This window comes from Pseudophryne corroboree, chromosome 3 (assembly GCF_028390025.1).
Source record: "Pseudophryne corroboree isolate aPseCor3 chromosome 3, aPseCor3.hap2, whole genome shotgun sequence".
NCBI lineage: Eukaryota > Metazoa > Chordata > Amphibia > Anura > Myobatrachidae > Pseudophryne > Pseudophryne corroboree.
In genome coordinates this window covers 331,458,340-331,472,282 of record NC_086446.1, presented here as the reverse complement: position 1 = coordinate 331,472,282, position 13,943 = coordinate 331,458,340, and the positions used below count along the sequence as shown (strand labels likewise).

The 13,943-nt window shown below is 32.7% G+C and overlaps 8 non-coding genes across 8 annotated transcripts; all 8 read right to left on the bottom strand.

Moving 5' to 3' along the window:
- Nucleotides 1-2,660: 2,660 nt before the first annotated feature.
- On the bottom strand, nt 2,661-2,732 carry TRNAP-AGG (transfer RNA proline (anticodon AGG)). Its single transcript has one exon. It is a non-coding gene; the product is annotated as a tRNA-Pro (tRNA).
- An 851-nt stretch (nt 2,733-3,583) lies between these two features.
- Nucleotides 3,584-3,655, bottom strand: TRNAP-AGG (transfer RNA proline (anticodon AGG)). Its single transcript has one exon. It is a non-coding gene; the product is annotated as a tRNA-Pro (tRNA).
- An 848-nt stretch (nt 3,656-4,503) lies between these two features.
- TRNAP-AGG (transfer RNA proline (anticodon AGG)) lies at nt 4,504-4,575 on the bottom strand. Its single transcript has one exon. It is a non-coding gene; the product is annotated as a tRNA-Pro (tRNA).
- Nucleotides 4,576-9,091: 4,516 nt separating this feature from the next.
- TRNAP-AGG (transfer RNA proline (anticodon AGG)) lies at nt 9,092-9,163 on the bottom strand. The gene has a single exon. It is a non-coding gene; the product is annotated as a tRNA-Pro (tRNA).
- Nucleotides 9,164-10,013: 850 nt separating this feature from the next.
- Nucleotides 10,014-10,087, bottom strand: TRNAP-AGG (transfer RNA proline (anticodon AGG)). The gene has a single exon. It is a non-coding gene; the product is annotated as a tRNA-Pro (tRNA).
- Nucleotides 10,088-10,937: 850 nt separating this feature from the next.
- Nucleotides 10,938-11,009, bottom strand: TRNAP-AGG (transfer RNA proline (anticodon AGG)). The gene has a single exon. It is a non-coding gene; the product is annotated as a tRNA-Pro (tRNA).
- An 849-nt stretch (nt 11,010-11,858) lies between these two features.
- Nucleotides 11,859-11,930, bottom strand: TRNAP-AGG (transfer RNA proline (anticodon AGG)). The gene has a single exon. It is a non-coding gene; the product is annotated as a tRNA-Pro (tRNA).
- A 1,764-nt stretch (nt 11,931-13,694) lies between these two features.
- TRNAA-AGC (transfer RNA alanine (anticodon AGC)) lies at nt 13,695-13,766 on the bottom strand. The gene has a single exon. It is a non-coding gene; the product is annotated as a tRNA-Ala (tRNA).
- Between the last annotated feature and the right edge of the window lie 177 nt (nt 13,767-13,943).

Below are 13,943 nucleotides of genomic sequence, written 5' to 3'. Positions count from 1 at the left end.
TTTCACGTATACTAATAAAATTGGAAGTGAAACTTTTGGAATACATTAGTAAGTATTTTAAAATACTATCAGATAATAGAACTAAGCACTTTTAAAGAACCTGAGAAAACAGGCTTATCCAGGATATGAATCTGGGGCCTTTTGCACCCAAAGCAAAAATCATACACCCAGACCAACAAGCCACAAGTTAAATAATTTCTTATTCAGATTTTACCATTTTTAAAGTAAAACTCAAATTATTTAATTAAAAAATGCAATAAGCTGGAAAAAAAGATGTTACATTTTAAACATACCATAACAATTTAAAAATGTATTGGTAGCATAGCTAAAATGTTTCCTTAAGGTAAATTTTTGTCCAAGTATGCATATTTGGAAAGTTCAGTGCCAAGATTTAGGGGTTCCTATAGAGTTTGAACTTTTCTGATAGTTGGAACCTAAGACTAGTCTCATACTGTGTGCAACTTAAGCATACAGACCAAGAAGAAAGAAAAAAACAAAAACCTGCAATTAATTGTTGACCTTTTTGTTTGTCAAAAAGAGCCTATTCTTTTAAGCCACTCATTGTTTCTTAGAAAAAAGCAAGGTAAGAGAAAAACCTGTAATTTCATTTTGACAGTTTTTTATTTGTCAAAATGAGACTCCTTTGAAGCCACTCAAGGTTACTTAGACAAAGTGGAATCTACAGTATACCCAATATACCACCAAATGGTTGACAGTTAACTAAATATGCTTAAGTATATACTTTTTTGATGGATTGGCAAAAGCAAAATTCACTTGATGCTTTTGACATCAATCAGATAATGGAACCATTGGATTTAAAAGAACTTGAGAAGTTAGGCTCGTCCGAGATCTGAACCCTGGCTCGCTCGCACCCTAAGCAAGAATCATACCCCTAGACTAACGAGCCAACTGTTCATGCTTTTCATGTATACTAATGAAATTGGAAGTGAAACTGTTGGAATACATTAGTATTTTAAAATACTATCAGATAATAGAACTAAGCACTTTTAAAGAACCTGAGAAAACAGGCTTATCCAGGATATGAACCTGGTGCCTTTTCCACTCAAAGCAAAAATCATACACCCAGACCAACAAGCCACAAGCTAAATAATTTCTTATTCAGATTTTACCATTTTTAAAGTAAAACTCAAATTATTTAATAAAAAAATGCAATAAGCTGGAAAAAAAGATGTTACATTTTAAAAATACCATAACAATTTAAAAATGTTTTGGTAGCATAGCTAAAATGTTTCCTTAAGGTACATTTTTGTCCAAGTATGCATATTTGGAAAGTTCAGTGCCAAGATTTAGGGGTTCCTATAGAGTTTGAACTTTTCTGATAGTTGGAACCTAAGACTTGTCTCATACTGTGTGCAACTTATGCATACAGACCAAGAAGAAAGAAAAAAACAAAAACCTGCAATTAATTGTTGACCTTTTTGTTTGTCAAAAAGAGCCTATTCTTTTCAGCCACTCATTGTTTCTTAGAAAAAAGCAAGGTAAGAGAAAAACCTGTAATTTCATTTTGACAGTTTTTAATTTGTCAAAATGAGACTCCTTTGAAGCCACTCAAGATTACTTAGACAAAATGGAATCTACAGTATACCCAATATACCACCAAATGGTTGACAGTTTACTAAATATGCATAAGTATATATTTTTTTATGGATTTTCAAAAGCAAAATTCACTTGATGCTTTTGACATCAATCAGATAATGGAACCATGGGATTTAAAAGAACCTGAGACGATGGGCTCGTCCGGGACCTCTCGCACCCTAAGCGAGAATCATACCCCTAGACCAACGAGCCAACTGTTCATGCATTTTTCATGTATACTAATGAAATTGGAAGTGAAAATGTTGGAATACTTTAGTAAGTATTTTAAAATACTATCAGATAATAGAACTAAGCACTTTTAAAGAACCTGAGAAAACAGGCTAATCCAGGATATGAATCTGGGGCCTTTTCCACCCAAAGCAAAAATCATACACCCAGACCAACAAGCCACAAGCTAAAAAATTTCTTATTCAGATTTTACCATTTTTAAAGTAAAACTCAAATTATTTAATAAAAAAAAATGCAATACGCTGGAAAAAAAGAAGTTACATTTTAAAAATACCATAACAATTTAAAAATGTATTGGTAGCATAGCTAAAATGTTTCCTTAAGGTAACTTTTTGTCCAAGTATGCATATTTGGAAAGTTCAGTGCCAAGATTTAGGGGTTCCTATAGAGTTTGAACTTTTCTGATAGTTGGAACCTAAGACTTGTCTCTTACTGTGTGCAACTGAAGCATACAGACCAAGAAGAAAGAAAAAAAACAAAAACCTGCAATTAATTGTTGACCCTTTTGTTTGTCGAAAAGAGCCTACTCTTTTAAGCCACTCATTGTTTCTTAGAAAAAAGCAAGGTAAGAGAAAAACCTGCAATTTCATTTTGACAGTTTTTTATTTGTCAAAATGAGACTTCTTGAAGCCACTCAAGGTTACTTAGACAAAATGGAATCTACAGTATACCCAATATACCACCAAATGGTTGACAGTTTACTAAATATGCATAAGTATATATTTTTTTATGGATTTTCAAAAGCAAAATTCACTTGATGCTTTTGACATCAATCAGATAATGGAACCATGGGATTTAAAAGAATCTGAGAAGATGGGCTCGTCCGGGATTTGAACCCAGGACCTCTCGCACCCTAAGCGAGAATCATACCCCTAGACCAACGAGCCAACTGTTCATTGCTTTTTCATGTATACTAATGAAATTGGAAGTGAAAATGTTGGAATACATTAGTAAGTATTTTAAAATACTATCAGATAATAGAACTAAGCAATTTTAAAGAACCTGAGAAAACAGGCTAATCCAGGATATGAACCTGGGGCCTTTTCCACCCAAAGCAAAAATCATACACCCAGACCAACAAGCCACAAGCTAAATAATTTCTTATTCAGATTTTAACCATTTTTAAAGTAAAACTCAAATTATTTAATAAAAAAAAATGCAATACGCTGGAAAAAAAGATGTTACATTTTAAAAACACCATAACAATTAAAAAATGTATTGGTAGCATAGCTAAAATGTTTCCTTAAGGTAAATTTTTGTCCAAGTATGCATATTCGGAAAGTTCAGTGCCAAGATTTAGGGGTTCCTATAGAGTTTTAACTTTTCTGATAGTTGGAACCTAAGACTTGTCTCATACTGTGTGCAACTTAAGCATACAGACCAAGAAGAAAGAAGAAAAAAAACCCTGCAATTAATTGTTGACCTTTTTGTTTGTCAAAAAGAGCCTATTCTTTTAAGCCACTCATTGTTTCTTAGAAAAAAGCAAGGTAAGAGAAAAACCTGCAATTTCATTTTGACAGTTTTTTATTTGTCAAAATGAGACTTCTTGAAGCCACTGAAGGTTACTTAGACAAAATGGAATCTACAGTATACCCAATATACCACCAAATGGTTGACAGTTTACTAAATATGCATAAGTATATACTTTTTTGATGGATTGGCAAAAGCAAAATTCACTTGATGCTTTTGACATCAATAAGATAATGGAACCATGGGATTTAAAAGAACCTAAGAAGATGGGCTCGTCCAGGATTTGAACCCGGGACCTCTCGCGCCCTAAACGAGAATCATACCCCTAGACCAACGAGCCAACTGTTAATGCTTTTTCATGTATACTAATAAAATTGGAAGTGAAACTTTTGGAATACATTAGTAAGTATTTTAAAATACTATCAGATAATAGAACTAAGCACTTTTAAAGAACCTGAGAAAACAGGCTTATCCAGGATATGAATCTGGGGCCTTTTGCACCCAAAGCAAAAATCATACACCCAGACCAACAAGCCACAAGTTAAATAATTTCTTATTCAGATTTTACCATTTTTAAAGTAAAACTCAAATTATTTAATTAAAAAATGCAATAAGCTGGAAAAAAAGATGTTACATTTTTAAAATACCATAACAATTTAAAAATGTATTGGTAGCATAGCTAAAATGTTTCCTTAAGGTACATTTTTGTCCAAGTATGCATATTTGGAAAGTTCAGTTCCAAGATTTAGGGGTTCCTATAGAGTTTGAACTTTTATGATAGTTGGAACCTAAGACTTGTCTCATACTGTGTGCAACTTATGCATACAGACCAAGAAGAAAGAAAAAAACAAAAACCTGCAATTAATTGTTGACCTTTTTGTTTGTCAAAAAGAGCCTATTCTTTGAAGCCACTCATTGTTTCTTAGAAAAAAGCAAGGTAAGAGAAAAACCTGTAATTTCATTTTGACAGTTTTTAATTTGTCAAAATGAGACTCCTTTGAAGCCACTCAAGATTACTTAGACAAAATGGAATCTACAGTATACCCAATATACCACCAAATGGTTGACAGTTTACTAAATATGCATAAGTATTTTTTTTTTTATGGATTTTCAAAAGCAAAATTCACTTGATGCTTTTGACATCAATCAGATAATGGAACCATGGGATTTAAAAGAATCTGAGAAGATGGGCTCGTCCAGGATTTGAACCCAGGACCTCTCACACCCTAAGCGAGAATCATACCCCTAGACCAACGAGCCAACTGTTCAAGCATTTTTCATGTATACTAATGAAATTGGAAGTGAAACTGTTGGAATACATTAGTAAGTATTTTAAAATATAATCAGATAATAGAACTAAGCACTTTTAAAGAACCTGAGAAAACAGGCTAATCCAGGATATGAACCTGGTGCCTTTTCCACTCAAAGCAAAAATCATACACCCAGACCAACAAGCCACAAGCTAAATAATTTCTTATTCAGATTTTACCATTTTTAAAGTAAAACTCAAATTATTTAATTAAAAAATGCAATAAGCTGGAAAAAAAGATGTTACATTTTAAAAATACCATAACAATTTAAAAATGTATTGGTAGCATAGCTAAAATGTTTCCTTAAGGTAAATTTTTGTCCAAGTATGCATATTTGGAAAGTTCAGTGCCAAGATTTAGGGGTTCCTATAGAGTTTGAACTTTTCTTATAGTTGGAACCTAAGACTAGTCTCATACTGTGTGCAACTTAAGCATACAGACCAAGAAGAAAGAAAAAAACAAAAACCTGCAATTAATTGTTGACCTTTTTGTTTGTCAAAAAGAGCCTATTCTTTTAAGCCACTCATTGTTTCTTAGAAAAAAGCAAGGTAAGAGAAAAACCTGTAATTTCATTTTGACAGTTTTTTATTTGTCAAAATGAGACTCCTTTGAAGCCACTCAAGGTTACTTAGACAAAGTGGAATCTACAGTATACCCAATATACCACCAAATGGTTGACAGTTAACTAAATATGCTTAAGTATATTCTTTTTTGATGGATTGGCAAAAGCAAAATTCACTTGATGCTTTTGACATCAATCAGATAATGGAACCATTGGATTTAAAAGAACTTGAGAAGTTGGGCTCGTCCGAGATCTGAACCCTGGCTCGCTCGCACCCTAAGCAAGAATCATACCCCTAGACTAACGAGCCAACTGCTCATGCTTTTCATGTATACTAATGAAATTGGAAGTGAAACTGCTGGAATACATTAGTATTTTAAAATACTATCAGATAATAGAACTAAACACTTTTAAAGAACCTGAGAAAACAGGCTTATCCAGGATATGAACCTGGTGCCTTTTCCACTCAAAGCAAAAATCATACACCCAGACCAACAAGCCACAAGCTAAATAATTTCTTATTCAGATTTTACCATTTTTAAAGTAAAACTCAAATTATTTAATTAAAAAATGCAATAAGCTGGAAAAAAAGATGTTACATTTTAAAAATACCATAACAATTTAAAAATGTTTTGGTAGCATAGCTAAAATGTTTCCTTAAGGTACATTTTTGTCCAAGTATGCATATTTGGAAAGTTCAGTGCCAAGATTTAGGGGTTCCTATAGAGTTTGAACTTTTCTGATAGTTTGAACCTAAGACTTGTCTCATACTGTGTGCAACTTAAGCATACAGACCAAGAAGAAAGAAAAAAACAAAAACCTGCAATTAATTGTTGACCTTTTTGTTTGTCAAAAAGAGCCTATTCTTTTAAGCCACTCATTGTTTCTTAGAAAAAAGTAGGGTAAGATAAAAACCTGTAATTTCATTTTGATAGTTTTTTATTTGTCAAAATGAGACTTCTTTGAAGCCACTCAAGGTTACTTAGACAAAATGGAATCTACAGTATACCCAATATACCACCAAATGGTTGACAGTTTACTAAATATGCATAAGTATATTTTTTTTATGGATTTTCAAAAGCAAAATTCACTTGATGCTTTTGACATCAATCAGATAATGGAACCATGGGATTTAAAAGAATCTGAGAATATGGGCTCGTCCGGGATTTGAATCCGGGACCTCTTGCACCCTAAGCGAGAATCATACCCCTAGACCAACGAGCCAACTGTTCATGCATCTTTCATGTATACTAATGAAATTGGAAGTGAAACTGTTGGAATACATTAGTAAGTATTTTAAAATACTATCAGATATTAGAACTAAGCACTTTTAAAGAACCTGAGAAAACAGGCTAATCCAGGATATGAACCTGGTGCCTTTTCCACTCAAAGCAAAAATCATACACCCAGACCAACAAGCCACAAGCTAAATAATTTCTTATTCAGATTTTACCATTTTTAAAGTAAAACTCAAATTATTTAATTAAAAAATGCAATAAGCTGGAAAAAAAGATGTTACATTTTAAAAATACCATAACAATTTAAAAATGTATTGGTAGCATAGCTAAAATGTTTCCTTAAGGTAAATTTTTGTCCAAGTATGCATATTTGGAAAGTTCAGTGCCAAGATTTAGGGGTTCCTATAGAGTTTGAACTTTTCTTATAGTTGGAACCTAAGACTAGTCTCATACTGTGTGCAACTTAAGCATACAGACCAAGAAGAAAGAAAAAAACAAAAACCTGCAATTAATTGTTGACCTTTTTGTTTGTCAAAAAGAGCCTATTCTTTTAAGCCACTCATTGTTTCTTAGAAAAAAGCAAGGTAAGAGAAAAACCTGTAATTTCATTTTGACAGTTTTTTATTTGTCAAAATGAGACTCCTTTGAAGCCACTCAAGGTTACTTAGACAAAGTGGAATCTACAGTATACCCAATATACCACCAAATGGTTGACAGTTAACTAAATATGCTTAAGTATATACTTTTTTGATGGATTGGCAAAAGCAAAATTCACTTGATGCTTTTGACATCAATCAGATAATGGAACCATTGGATTTAAAAGAACTTGAGAAGTTGGGCTCGTCCGAGATCTGAACCCTGGCTTGCTCGCACCCTAAGCAAGAATCATACCCCTAGATTAACGAGCCAACTGTTCATGCTTTTCATGTATACTAATGAAATTGGAAGTGAAACTGTTGGAATACATTAGTATTTTAAAATACTATCAGATAATAGAACTAAACACTTTTAAAGAACCTGAGAAAACAGGCTTATCCAGGATATGAACCTGGTGCCTTTTCCACTCAAAGCAAAAATCATACACCCAGACCAACAAGCCACAAGCTAAATAATTTCTTATTCAGATTTTACCATTTTTAAAGTAAAACTCAAATTATTTAATTAAAAAATGCAATAAGCTGGAAAAAAAGATGTTACATTTTAAAAATACCATAACAATTTAAAAATGTTTTGGTAGCATAGCTAAAATGTTTCCTTAAGGTACATTTTTGTCCAAGTATGCATATTTGGAAAGTTCAGTGCCAAGATTTAGGGGTTCCTATAGAGTTTGAACTTTTCTGATAGTTTGAACCTAAGACTTGTCTCATACTGTGTGCAAGTTAAGCATACAGACCAAGAAGAAAGAAAAAAACAAAAACCTGCAATTAATTGTTGACCTTTTTGTTTGTCAAAAAGAGCCTATTCTTTTAAGCCACTCATTGTTTCTTAGAAAAAAGCAGGGTAAGATAAAAACCTGTAATTTCATTTTGATAGTTTTTTATTTGTCAAAATGAGACTCCTTTGAAGCCACTCAAGGTTACTTAGACAAAGTGGAATCTACAGTATACCCAATATACCACCAAATGGTTGACAGTTAACTAAATATGCTTAAGTATATACTTTTTTGATGGATTGGCAAAAGCAAAATTCACTTGATGCTTTTGACATCAATCAGATAATGGAACCATTGGATTTAAAAGAACTTGAGAAGTTGGGCTCGTCCGAGATCTGAACCCTTGCTTGCTCGCACCCTAAGCAAGAATCATACCCCTAGATTAACGAGCCAACTGTTCATGCTTTTCATGTATACTAATGAAATTGGAAGTGAAACTGTTGGAATACATTAGTATTTTAAAATACTATCAGATAATAGAACTAAACACTTTTAAAGAACCTGAGAAAACAGGCTTATCCAGGATATGAACCTGGTGCCTTTTCCACTCAAAGCAAAAATCATACACCCAGACCAACAAGCCACAAGCTAAATAATTTCTTATTCAGATTTTACCATTTTTAAAGTAAAACTCAAATTATTTAATTAAAAAATGCAATAAGCTGGAAAAAAAGATGTTACATTTTAAAAATACCATAACAATTTAAAAATGTTTTGGTAGCATAGCTAAAATGTTTCCTTAAGGTACATTTTTGTCCAAGTATGCATATTTGGAAAGTTCAGTGCCAAGATTTAGGGGTTCCTATAGAGTTTGAACTTTTCTGATAGTTTGAACCTAAGACTTGTCTCATACTGTGTGCAACTTAAGCATACAGACCAAGAAGAAAGAAAAAAACAAAAACCTGCAATTAATTGTTGACCCTTTTGTTTGTCAAAAAGAGCCTATTCTTTTAAGCCACTCATTGTTTCTTAGAAAAAAGCAGGGTAAGATAAAAACCTGTAATTTCATTTTGATAGTTTTTTATTTGTCAAAATGAGACTTCTTTGAAGCCACTCAAGGTTACTTAGACAAAATCGAATCTACAGTATACCCAATATACCACCAAATGGTTGACAGTTTACTAAATATGCATAAGTATATATTTTTTATGGATTTTCAAAAGCAAAATTCACTTGATGCTTTTGACATCAATCAGATAATGGAACCATGGGATTTAAAAGAATCTGAGAAGATGGGCTCGTCCGGGATTTGAATCCGGGACCTCTCGCACCCTAAGCGAGAATCATACCCCTAGACCAACAAGCCAACTGTTCATGCATTTTTCATGTATACTAATGAAATTGGAAGTGAAACTGTTGGAATACATTAGTAAGTATTTTAAAATACTATCAGATAATAGAACTAAGCACTTTTAAAGAACCTGACAAAACAGGCTAATCCAGGATATGAACCTGGGGCCTTTTCCACTCAAAGCAAAAATCATACACCCAGACCAACAAGCCACAAGCTAAATAATTTCTTATTCAGATTTTACCATTTTTAAAGTAAAACTCAAATTATTTAATAAAAAAAAATGCAATACGCTGGAAAAAAAGATGTTACATTTTAAAAATACCATAACAATTAAAAAATGTATTGGTAGCATAGCTAAAATGTTTCCTTAAGGTAAATTTTTGTCCAAGTATGCATATTTGGAAAGTTCAGTGCCAAGATTTAGGGGTTCCTATAGAGTTTGAACTTTTATGATAGTTGGAACCTAAGACTTGTCTCTTACTGTGTGCAACTTAAGCATACAGACCAAGAAGAAAGAAAAAAAACAAAAACCTGCAATTAATTGTTGACCTTTTTGTTTGTCAAAAAGAGCCTATTCTTTTAAGCCACTCATTGTTTCTTAGAAAAAAGCAAGGTAAGAGAAAAACCAGCTATTTCATTTTGACAGTTTTTTATTTGTCAAAATGAGACTTCTTGAAGCCACTGAAGGTTACTTAGACAAAATGGAATCTACAGTATACCCAATATACCACCAAATGGTTGACAGTTTACTAAATATGCATAAGTATATACTTTTTTGATGGATTGGCAAAAGCAAAATTCACTTGATGCTTTTGACATCAATAAGATAATGGAACCATGGGATTTAAAAGAACCTGAGTAGATGGGCTCGTCCGGGATTTGAACCCGGGACCTCTCGCACCCTAAGCGAGAATCATACCCCTAGACCAACGAGCAAACTGGTAATGCTTTTTCATGTATACTAATAAAATTGGAAGTGAAACTGTTGGAATACATTTGTAAGTATTTTGAAATACTATCAGATAATAGAACTAAGCACTTTTAAAGAACCTGAGAAAACAGGCTAATCCAGGATATGAACCTGGGGCCTTTTCCACCCAAAGCAAAAATCATACACCCAGACCAACAAGCCACAAGCTAAATAATTTCTTATTCAGATTTTACCATTTTTAAAGTAAAACTAAAATTATTTAATAAAAAAAAATGCAATACGCTGGAAAAAAAGATGTTACATTTTAAAAACACCATAACAATAAAAAAATGTATTGGTAGCATAGCTAAAATGTTTCCTTAAGGTAAATTTTTGTCCAAGTATGCATATTTGGAAAGTTCAGTGCCAAGATCTAGGGGTTCCTATAGAGTTTGAACTTTTATGATAGTTGGAACCTAAGACTTGTCTCTTACTGTGTGCAACTTAAGCATACAGACCAAGAAGAAAGAAAACAAAAAAAACCTGCAATTAATTGTTGACCTTTTTGTTTGTCAAAAAGAGCCTATTCTTTTAAGCCACTCATTGTTTCTTAGAAAAAAGCAAGGTAAGAGAAAAACCTGCAATTTCATTTTGACAGTTTTTTATTTGTCAAAATGAGACTTCTTGAAGCCACTGAAGGTTACTTAGACAAAATGGAGTCTACAGTATACCCAATAAACCACCAAATGGTAGACAGTTTACTAAATATGCATAAGTATATACTTTTTTGATGGATTGGCAAAAGCAAAATTCACTTGATGCTTTTGACATCAATAAGATAATGGAACCATGGGATTTAAAAGAATCAGAGAAGATGGGCTCGTCCGGGATTTGAACCCGGGACCTCTCGCACCCTAAGCGAGAATCATACCCCCAAACCAACGAGCCAACTGTTAATATTTTTTCATGTATACTAATAAAATTGGAAGTGAAACTGTTGGAATACATTAGTAAGTATTTTAAAATACTATCAGATAATAGAACTAAGCACTTTTAAAGAACCTGAGAAAACAGGCTTATCAAGGATATGAATCTGGGGCCTTTTGCACCCAAAGCAAAAATCATACACCCAGACCAACAAGCCACAAGTTAAATAATTTCTAATTCAGATTTTACCATTTTTAAAGTAAAACTCAAATTATTTAATTAAAAAATGCAATAAGCTGGAAAAAAAGATGTTACATTTTAAAAATACCATAACAATTTAAAAATGTATTGGTAGCATAGCTAAAATGTTTCCTTAAGGTACAAATTTGTCCAAGTATGCATATTTGGAAAGTTCAGTGCCAAGATTTAGGGGTTCCTATAGAGTTTGAACTTTTCTGATAGTTGGAACCTAAGACTTGTCTCATACTGTGTGCAACTTAAGCATACAGACCAAGAAGAAAGAAAAAAACAAAAACCTGCTATTAATTGTTGACCTTTTTGTTTGTCAAAAAGAGCCTATTCTTTGAAGCCACTCATTGTTTCTTAGAAAAAAGCAAGGTAAGAGAAAAACCTGTAATTTCATTTTGACAGTTTTTAATTTGTCAAAATGAGACTCCTTTGAAGCCACTCAAGATTACTTAACACAAAATGGAATCTACAGTATACCCAATATACCACCAAATGGTTGACAGTTTACTAAATATGCATAAGTATATATTTTTTTATGGATTTTCAAAAGCAAAATTCACTTGATGCTTTTGACATCAATCAGATAATGGAACCATGGGATTTAAAAGAATCTGAGAAGATGGGCTCGTCTGGGATTTGAACCCGGGACCTCTCGCACCCTAAGCGAGAATCATACCCCTAGACCAACGAGCCAACTGTTCAAGCATTTTTCATGTATACTAATGAAATTGGAAGTGAAACTGTTGGAATACATTAGTAAGTATTTTAAAATACTATCAGATATTAGAACTAAGCACTTTTAAAGAACCTGAGAAAACAGGCTAATCCAGGATATGAACCTGGTGCCTTTTCCACTCAAAGCAAAAATCATACACCCAGACCAACAAGCCACAAGCTAAATAATTTCTTATTCAGATTTTACCATTTTTAAAGTAAAACTCAAATTATTTAATTAAAAAATGCAATAAGCTGGAAAAAAAGATGTTACATTTTAAAAATACCATAACAATTTAAAAATGTATTGATAGCATAGCTAAAATGTTTCCTTAAGGTAAATTTTTGTCCAAGTATGCATATTTGGAAAGTTCAGTGCCAAGATTTAGGGGTTCCTATAGAGTTTGAACTTTTCTTATAGTTGGAACCTAAGACTTGTCTCATACTGTGTGCAACTTAAGCATACAGACCAAGAAGAAAGAAAAAAACAAAAACCTGCAATTAATTGTTGACCTTTTTGTTTGTCAAAAAGAGCCTATTCTTTTAAGCCACTCATTGTTTCTTAGAAAAAAGCAAGGTAAGAGAAAAACCTGTAATTTCATTTTGACAGTTTTTAATTTGTCAAAATGAGACTTCTTTGAAGCCACTCAAGGTTACTTAGACAAAGTGGAATCTACAGTATACCCAATATACCACCAAATGGTTGACAGTTAACTAAATATGCTTAAGTATATACTTTTTTGATGGATTGGCAAAAGCAAAATTCACTTGATGCTTTTGCCATCAATCAGATAATGGAACCATTGGATTTAAAAGAACCTGAGAAGTTGGGCTCGTCCAAGATCTGAACCCTGGATCTCTCACACCCTAAGCGAGAATCATACCCCTAGACTAACGAGCCAACTGTTCATGCTTTTCATGTATACTAATGAAATTGGAAGTGAAACTGTTGGAATACATTAGTATTTTAAAATACTATCAGATAATAGAACTAAGCACTTTTAAAGAACCTGAGAAAACAGGCTTATCCAGGATATGAACCTGGTGCATTTTCCACTCAAAGCAAAAATCATACACCCAGACCAACAAGCCACAAGCTAAATAATTTCTTATTCAGATTTTACCATTTTTAAAGTAAAACTCAAATTATTTAATTAAAAAATGCAATAAGCTGGAAAAAAAGATGTTACATTTTAAAAATACCATAACAATTTAAAAATGTATTGGTAGCATAGCTAAAATGTTTCCTTAAGGTACATTTTTGTCCAAGTATGCATATTTGGAAAGTTCAGTGCCAAGATTTAGGGGTTCCTATAGAGTTTGAACTTTTCTGATAGTTTGAACCTAAGACTTGTCTCATACTGTGTGCAACTTAAGCATACAGACCAAGAAGAAAGAAAAAAACAAAAACCTGCAATTAATTGTTGACCTTTTTGTTTGTCAAAAAGAGCCTATTCTTTTCAGCCACTCATTGTTTCTTAGAAAAAAGCAGGGTAAGATAAAAACCTGTAATTTCATTTTGATAGTTTTTTATTTGTCAAAATGAGACTTCTTTGAAGCCACTCAAGGTTACTTAGACAAAATGGAATCTACAGTATACCCAATATACCACCAAATGGTTGACAGTTTACTAAATATGCATAAGTATATATTTTTTATGGATTTTCAAAAGCAAAATTCACTTGATGCTTTTGACATCAATCAGATAATGGAACCATGGGATTTTCAAGAATCTGAGAAGATGGGCTCGTCCGAGATTTGAACCCGGGACCTCTCGCACGCTAAACGAGAATCATACCCCTAGACCAACGAGCCAACTGTTCATGCATTTTTCATGTATACTAATGAAATTGGAAGTGAAACTGTTGGAATACATTAGTAAGTATTTTAAAATACTATCAGATAATAGAACTAAGCACTTTTAAAGAACCTGAGAAAACAGGCTAATCCAGGATATGAATCTGGGGCCTTTTGCACCCAAAGCAAAAATCA